This window comes from Macrobrachium nipponense, chromosome 40 (assembly GCF_015104395.2).
Source record: "Macrobrachium nipponense isolate FS-2020 chromosome 40, ASM1510439v2, whole genome shotgun sequence".
Taxonomy (NCBI): Eukaryota; Metazoa; Arthropoda; class Malacostraca; order Decapoda; family Palaemonidae; genus Macrobrachium; species Macrobrachium nipponense.
In genome coordinates, this window is record NC_061101.1 from 13,124,155 (window position 1) to 13,132,981 (window position 8,827).

At 32.8% G+C, this 8,827-nt stretch overlaps 1 protein-coding gene across 1 annotated transcript in view; it reads right to left on the reverse strand.

The window, feature by feature from the left end:
• Positions 1 to 4,129, reverse strand: part of LOC135211923 (uncharacterized) — a 216,791-nt gene extending 212,662 nt beyond the window's left edge. The window contains exon 1 of the mRNA XM_064245159.1: positions 3,784 to 4,129. The gene's annotated coding sequence lies outside the window, so the exon portion shown is untranslated. The remainder of the gene's footprint in view (positions 1 to 3,783) is intronic.
• Between the last annotated feature and the right edge of the window lie 4,698 nt (positions 4,130 to 8,827).

The following is an 8,827-nucleotide window of genomic DNA, read 5'->3' on the forward strand; positions in this document are numbered from 1 at the left end:
AACAGAAGCTGATATTACCCCCCAACTTCATAACTGTAGTACTTTTCAATTTCCTCACATTATTCCGTGTCTTTTCAAACAGCTCGTCAAACACTCGGGATGAATGAGAGATATGGAAAGAGCCTTTGATCTGTCTCTCTCTCTCTCTCTCTCTCTCTCTCTCTCTCTCTCTCCTACCGGAGTGCACGGAGTGACCCCGCCCAGAATTCCAGCACGTATGAAATAGATAAAAGTAAATGTATAACTCAGTATTGTGGGAATGAATGATTTTTCAACTCAACGGTTTTGTGAATGAATGATTTTTTATTTCAATGAATTTGTCATTGAATGATTTTTTAACTCAATGATTTGGTGAATGAATGATTTTTCAATTCAATGATTTTTTTTAACTCAATGATTTGGTGATTGAATGATTTTTCAACTCAATGATTTTGTGAATGAATTATTTTTTAACTCAATGATTTTGTGATTGAATGAGTTTTTTAACTAAATGATTTTGCGATTGAATGATTTTCTAACTCGATGATTTTGTGATTGAATGATTTTCCAACTCAATGATTTTTTGATTGAATGATTTTCTAACTCACTGATTTTGTGATTGAGTGATTTTTCAACTTAATGATTTTGTGATTGAATGATTTTCTAACTCAATCATTTTGTATTGAATGATATTCTAACTCAATCATTTTCTAACCTAATGATTTTGTGATTGATTTTCTAACTCGATGATTTTGTAATTGAATGATTTTCTAACTCAATGATTTTGTGAATGAATGATTTTCTAACTCAATTATTTTGTGATTGAATGATTTTTTGACTCGATGATTTTGGTTTTGTCATTTGTGAGTGAACGAAATGGCACTATTCAAGAAGGAGAATTTTGATTCATGAAATTATTTTCATTTCCTTTAATCTCCCTGCAGTCCATAAGGCTCTAGAATTTAATCTTAATGTCCAATCGTTCATTTTTATTAATTTTATATAATTTTTTTCCTTTTACTGTTGTCTTGTATTTGTTTTTATTTTAGTCCTTGTTCACGTAGATGAATCTTCAGAAAAATATTTTTTTGTTAAAGAGATTTATATCATATCACAACATTCAAGAATGTTGAAGAATGTAAATACATGTTCATTTACATTCAGAAAGTCCTTGACATCACAAATCAACTATTTTCTGTCTGGGAAATACTTTTGCTTATGTCGATTTTTACCAGGTCATGACAAAATGCACAGGTCATATCAGTGTTTGAAAATTAAGGAATTGTTGATTTTCACCAGGTCATGACAAAATGTGCACAGGTCATATCAGTTTTTGAAAATTAAGGAAATGTTGATTTTCACCAGGTTTTAACAAAATGCACAGGTCATATCAGTTTTTGAAAATTAAGGAAATGTTGATTTTCACCAGGTCATGACAAAATGTAGAGGTCATATCAGTTTTTGAAAATTAAAGAATTGTTGATTTTTACCAGGTCTTGACAAAATGCACAGGTCATATCAGTTTTTGAAAATTAAGGAAATGTTGATTTTACCAGGTCATGACAAAATGCGCAGGTCATATAAATTTTTTAAGATTAAAAAAATTTCGATTTTTACCAGGTCATGACAAACTGCAGTGGTTCATATAATTTTTTCTCCTAATTAAAACGAATGAGGATTTTCACCAAGTCATGGAAAATTGCACAGGCTATATCAATTTTTGAAAATTGAAAAAAAAAATATTTTCACCAGGTCACGACAAAATGCACAGGTCATATCAATCTTTTATTTTTCTTTTTTTATTAAAATTTTTTTTCCCTTTTCACGAGGTCATGACAAAATGCACAGGTCATATTCTTTTCAAATAAAAAAAAATTATTTTCACCAGGTCATGGCAAAATTGCACAGGTCATTTAAATTCTTTTAAAAATTGCTAAATTTTGAATTTCAATAAAGCTGAGGGATTTAAACAGACGTATTTTGAAGAGACAGGAAATGATGTGTGTGTTTGAGATACGAATATAAATTTTAATATGGAACATTTTCCAAAAATAAGCTTTTCCGTATATAAAATTTTCCAAAATTATTTTTCAAAATGTAAAAAGTCATCATGACTAATTTTATATATATATATATATATATATATATATATATATATATATATATATATATATATAAAATCGTCCAGATTTGCTATTTTTGTATTAGAAATTAACAAGTTTCATTCTTAAAATATAAAAAAATCATCATGACTTAATTTTGAATACATTAGAAATCGTCCAAGTTTGCTATTGATATACAGAAAATTGCAAATTTTATTCTTAATATATAGAAAATCATCCAAATTTTATTTTTAATATATAAAATATTAGTACATTTAATTCCTAATATATTAAGAATTATCCAGATTTTATTTTTTAATGACCAAATTTACCCTTAAACATTTAAGAAAATGACCAAATTCACTTTTTAATATATTGAAAATGGTCCAGATTTACTTTTTAATATAATTTATAAAAATTTATCAAAATTTTATTTTTATATAAATAGTCGTCCAAATTTACTTTTTAATTTATATGGAAATAATCAATATGTATTTCTTAATATATAAAAAATTACCAAATTTATTTTTTAAAATATTGAAAATAGTCCAAATTTACTTTTTAATATATAAAAACAATTATGAAAATTGATTTCCGGATATATAAAAATGACAAAATTTACTTTTCAATATATTGAAAATCGTCCAAATTTAAGTTTTAGTATATAAAAAATCGTCCAAATTTACTTTTTAATATATATAAAATTATCAAAGCGTATTTCATAATATCTAAAAAATTATCGAAATTTAGCTCTAAACATTTAAAAAATCGTCCAAATGTATTTTTTGATACATGAAAAATGTTCAAAATGTAGTTTTTAATATATAAAAAATCGTCCAAGTTTACTTTTTAATGCATAAAAAGATCGACCAAATTTAAATATAAAAAATCATTCAGATTTACTTTTTAGTGACTAAAAAGATCAACCATATTGAATATAAAAAAAATCATCCAGATTTATTCTAATGCATGAAAAGATCGACCAAATTTAAATATAAAAAATAATCCAAATTTACTTTTTAATGCATAAAAATCGACCAAATTTAAATATAAAAAAATCAACCAAAATTACTTTTTAATGCATAAAAAATCGACCAAATTTAAATATGAATCATCCAGGCTTACATTTTAATAAATAAAAAAGTCGACCAAATTTAAATACAAAGAAATTATCCAAATTTACTTTTTACTGCATAAAAAATCAACTAAATTTAAAAATGAAAAGAATCATTCAGACTTACTTTTTTAATGCATAAAAAATCGACCAAATTTAAATATAAAAAAAATCATCCAAATTTACTTTTTAATGCATAAAAAGTCGACCAAATTCCACTATATAAAGTCATCCAGACTTACTTTTTATTTTATAAAAAAAATCGACCAAATTTAAATACTAAAAAATCATCCAAATTTACTTTTTGATATAAAAAAACTGACCAAATTTCAATATGAAAAAAATCAACCAAATTTACTTTTTAATGCATAATCAGTCGACCAAATTTCAATATAAAATCAAATCATCCAGACTTACTTTTTAATGCATATAAAATTCGACCAAATTTCAATATGAACAAAAAATCATCCAGACGTTTTGATGCATAAAAAAATCGACCAAATTTCATTATGAAAAAATCAACCAAATTTACTTTTTAATGCATAGAAAATCGACCAAATTTAAATATATAAAATCGTCCAGACTTACAAGCAACAAGTCTTGATCGTCGAATCGGAGAAGAAGAGGAAGTAGAATTTGCAGTAGTCTTCCAATATCATGTAGAGAAATAGCCCAAAATAATCTGATGAGATAATACTTAGTCCGAACGAGAGAAGGAGATAGACAGATAGAGAGAGAAAGAGAGAGAGAGAGAGAGAGAGATAAGAGATAGAGAGGGGGGCAAGATCTGCCTCTAATATTTTTTAAGGGTATTCGAGAAAGAGATAGAGAGAGATGGAGGTAGTTAGTGGTAGTTGAGAGAAAAAGGGGGAGTTTGGAGTTGGGGAAGAGAGGGGTGGGAGGGAGGGGGGTTTAAGGAGCTGTGAAAAAAGACTCGGCAAAGAGAGATTGAGAGAGACGCCGGCGTGACGTCTCAACGGTACCACAGCCGACGCTATACTGACTTGACTCAGTAGTGGCGATGGTTGTGTGAAGCAGAGAGAGAGAGAGAGAGAGAGAGAGAGAGAGAGGTGCCACACCAAAAAACCGCTTGCAACCCTTTTTCCCATCTCTCTCTCTCTCTCTCTCTCTCTCTCTCAGTAATGCCCTGCCCTGTCTTCTCTCACGGTTTGGCCTCTCTCTCTCTCTCTCTCTCTCTCTCGCTTTATAATATACATTATACAAAGATGAACTACAATATAACCGTATCCTATGATTCTTCATAAATTCCAAAGGTATTTTCATCATTATTAACATTTTATTTACTAAATATTGCTAAAAAATTCCATAATTTTGTTATTATTATTATTATTATTATTATTATTATTATTATTATTATTATTATTATTATTATTGGAAAAATAAATCCACAATAATGTGTCTGTTTGATCTTGTTACAGACATATTATTGTGGATTTACTTTTCTATTTTATTTTATTAACTCATGTGATTATGAGGTTTCTTTGGATTATTATTATCATTATTTTTTTTTATTTATTTATTATTTTTTTTTTTTGCTCTATCAGTCATCCTATTCGACTGGGTGGTATTTATAGCGTGGGGGGTTCCGGGTTGCATCCTGCCTCTTTATAGGAGTCCATCTCTTTTCTTACTATGTGCGCTGTGTTACTTCAGCCCCTATAGTTTTTCCAGGTTCCTTTGTTGTTGTTGTTGTTTAAGATTAAGCTGGTCTTGTGCCTCACGGGCTCTTGCTCGTAGAGCAGCCCGTATCGGTTCCTTTTCAGGGATCTTGAGGCCGTGCCTCCTATAGTGTCCCTATGATTATGGGTAAAATTTCCACTGGCATATGCCATATCCGTCTTATTTCTATTTTCAGGTCTTGATACTTATCAGTGTCTCTTTCTTTCTCATCTACTCTGGTATCCCATGGTACCGCGACATCAATGAGTGACACTCTCTTCTTGGTTTTGTCAATCAACGTCACGTCTGGTCTAGTGGCACGTATCACCCTATCTGTTCTGATACCATAGTCCCAGAGGATCTTTGCCTGATCGTTTTCTATCACTCCCTCAGGTTGGTGCTCGTACCACTTATTACTTGCAAGGTAGGTGGTGTTTCTTGCACCGGCTCCAGTGGAGGGCTTTTGCCACTGAATTGTGCCTCTTTTCGTACTGGTTCCGCGCAAGAGCCGGACATTTGCTTGCTGTGTGTGGTTTATGGTCTCGTTTTTCTCATATTGCACTTCCTGCATATATGGGTGAGATGTTATTTCCATCTATCGTTCTTTGAACATTATCTGGTTCTTAGGGCCTGTGATCTTGTGCCGCTGTTATCATTCCTTCTGTTTCCCGCTTGAGTTCTCCCCTCTGTAGCCATTATTATTATTATTATTATTATTATTATTATTATTATTATTATTATTATTATTATTAAGACGCCTTGGAATTCCGTAGACCAACTTAGCGGAACACAGCAGAAAAATAATTACTCCACCAGAATTTTTGTCTTTGGTGTCCTTGTTGAAAGAGAGAGAGAGAGAGAGAGAGAGAGAGAGAGAGAGAGAGAGAGAGAGAGATGATGGCCCAACTCTCATCTCCGTTCGTCATGGCCTAACGGGAAAAACAATTGCGCCAAAATTATGTAAGGACCAACCCCCAAGGTCAGACTTGCCCATCTCTCTCTCTCTCTCTCTGCATTCCTGGAACGAGCCTACATCATGAGTCTTAATGTGGGTCCCAAATGGAAGGCCCTGGATATTAAACGTCACATAAAGTTGGTCCGCGGGACCACAGTAAGTAGCCTCTCTCTCTCTCTCTCTCTCTCTCTCTCTCTCTCTCTCTCTCTCTCTCTCTCTCTCTCTCTCTCCGTAGGCCTATATATTTGTGGCTTAATCTGTCTGATTTTTAAGACAATACTCGTGTCGTGTTTAAGTGACACACACACACACACACACATAATATATATATATATATATATATATATATATATATATATATATATATATTATGTGTGTGTGCGTATCTTTCTTTTATGCTTTTTACTTATTTTATTACTTACTAAGTAAAGTACTTAACATTAAATAATGATACATTTTCTGCAATACGAGAATCGTTTCAAAGAAAATGGAATTACTCTAATTTCTTTCGTTAAGTAAAATATTAATCTCGCTAATTCTGATCACTTATCGTAATACTTGCTCAGTAAAGTTTTTTAAATGCATATTTTGCCTTCTTACATCATAAAGAAACAAAACATTTATTCAAAAACACATAAAAGTTACCGAGACCAATGGAGGTTGAACCGTGACAGTTACATAGGCCTATTTCAAGCTGTTTTTTTTTTTAACCTACTATTTGATTTACGGAAGGCCAAAGACATAATTTCCGTCGGAGAAAATTGGATGAGAGAGAGAGAGAGAGAGAGAGAGAGAGAGAGAGAGAGAGAGAGAGTTGAGCATGGGTCTATTCCAGCCTTGCTAAAACGTATCAGAATTCGACAAATACATCGTTGTTCGAACAGTCATGGTCTTAGGCCTATACCCTCCCTTCGTAGGAGAGAGAGAGAGAGAGAGAGAGAGAGAGAGAGAGAGAGAGAGAGAGAGAGAGAGAGTCTTTCAGCCTTATCGGAATGTATCAGAATTAGAGAGATCCATCTGTTTGAACGGGAATAGGCCTAGGTCTATATCCTTCTTCGTTGGCTATTGTTTTAGGTTACCTCATTCTTTTTGTTGGAGTTTGCGCGCTCGCTCGCTCGCGGGCGTGTTCATGTGTGCGTGTATGCATGTGTGTATGTGTGTGTGCGTGATTACGGTGGGAGTAATTCCCTTTGGAGGGAATTTAGAGAGAAAATAAGCCCATAAACAAACTCCGCACAGGGTGATTGACGTGTGACAATCCTCTCAAGGGAACGTTTTCTACCGATGCTCTGAGGAGGTGAGGAATGAGGAGGAGTGAGGAGGCCCCTCCTTACGACCAGGAGGAGCGTGGAGGAGGAAGAAGAAGAAGCCGTTGATGACGCCCTAACGATAAATTCCATGATGACGCCGGAGGTGTCGAGTGACGTCACGGGTTAATAGCTTCCTCGCACGCACTTGCCGCCTCCTCCTTCGGCGGGAGGGAAAGGTCCTTTGTCCTGTCTTGTCTTTTGATTTGTCTACTTCACCTGGTGGCTGCTTGGCTGCTTGCTTGAGCGGGAGGAGAGGAGAAAGGGCTCACTTGATTGCTTAATTGCTTATAATTGGTTGCCTGATGGATTGCTATCGTGGGTGTGGGTGGTAGCTATCGTTGCAAGTGGCACTTTTATAATTTGTGTTTCGTGTAAGAGAGAGAGAGAGAGAGAGAGAGAGAGAGAGAGAGAGAGAGAGAGAGAGAGAGTGGAGGCGTTGGTTAAAGGCCTATTTATAGACAGACATACAGACAGAAAGCGAAGTGAGACAGGATAGACTGAGAGAGAGAAAGAGAGATAGGCAGTCGGACAGATAGACAGTTTGATTCGCCTCCCTGACCGTATGAGTCAATTAAAACAGATAAAAACGGTTAAATCAAATCAATCAAAAACCTCCTTACTTAATTATGCTGTTTATCTTTAAGTAAAAGCTTAAACACGACATTCAAAGAAAGTTTGCTTTACTTTAATACAAAACTAAGAAGACACATAGGACTATGTGATGATAATTTTTAGGCTTGTGCCAAGAGGCATAGTCTAGTTATAGGCCTATAGATAGAGAGAATGTGGGTAGTTATGACATACTACATACTTGTAACAACCATAATTGTTATGATGCGACTACGAAAACGTTATTTGATATTTTTGCATTAATTACATAAACCAAGATCCCAAAAATGTTATGAAAATACGTGAAAAAGGATTGAAATCTTTTACAAACATAAAAAAAAGAATGTGTATTTGTGACAGTTCTCGTATCTTAAAAGTCTTGTATGTTATAAAGATATTATAAATATGTTTTCGACTTTTATAGATATATATATAAAATGAAACAAAATTCCCCAAAAATCCATAAACAGCGGTAAAATCATCACCAACTCTCTTTTGAATATGGCGACCAGACCGCCAGAGAGATTATATTTCTTTATGACTTTATATGTATCTTAAACCGCCATAACTGTCATGAAACGATTATACAAAAAATTTAAACCTTTCAACATACATTATAAAGACCCAGTCACAAAAAATCCTTAGGAATTGAGAAAAAACAATGCAAATTTTTTTCTATAAAAAAGGAGCATAACTTTGTAAACTTGTCTAAAAGTAGCACAATTGATCATGGCTGAAGAGAGACTATATTTATTAAGCTTTACCCAACTGAAAACGCCATGAATGTAATAAAACGAATGCTTAAAACATTTTCAAATATTTAGAGACAGATTATAAAAACAAAAAACAAAAACAGAAATCAGTAAAAATCGATGAAATCAAACCCTGACTCTTTTTAACGTAAGAAAAGAGGCATAGTCTTATACATTCCAGGGGAGACTGTGTTTATTCATGACGTCTTACGTATCTAAAACTGAAATCTCTGTTATGATGCTAATTCAAAAAAACATTTTTTGAGCATTTATACACACACACACACCAAGAACAAAATCCCCCATAAATCTATATAAAAAAAACA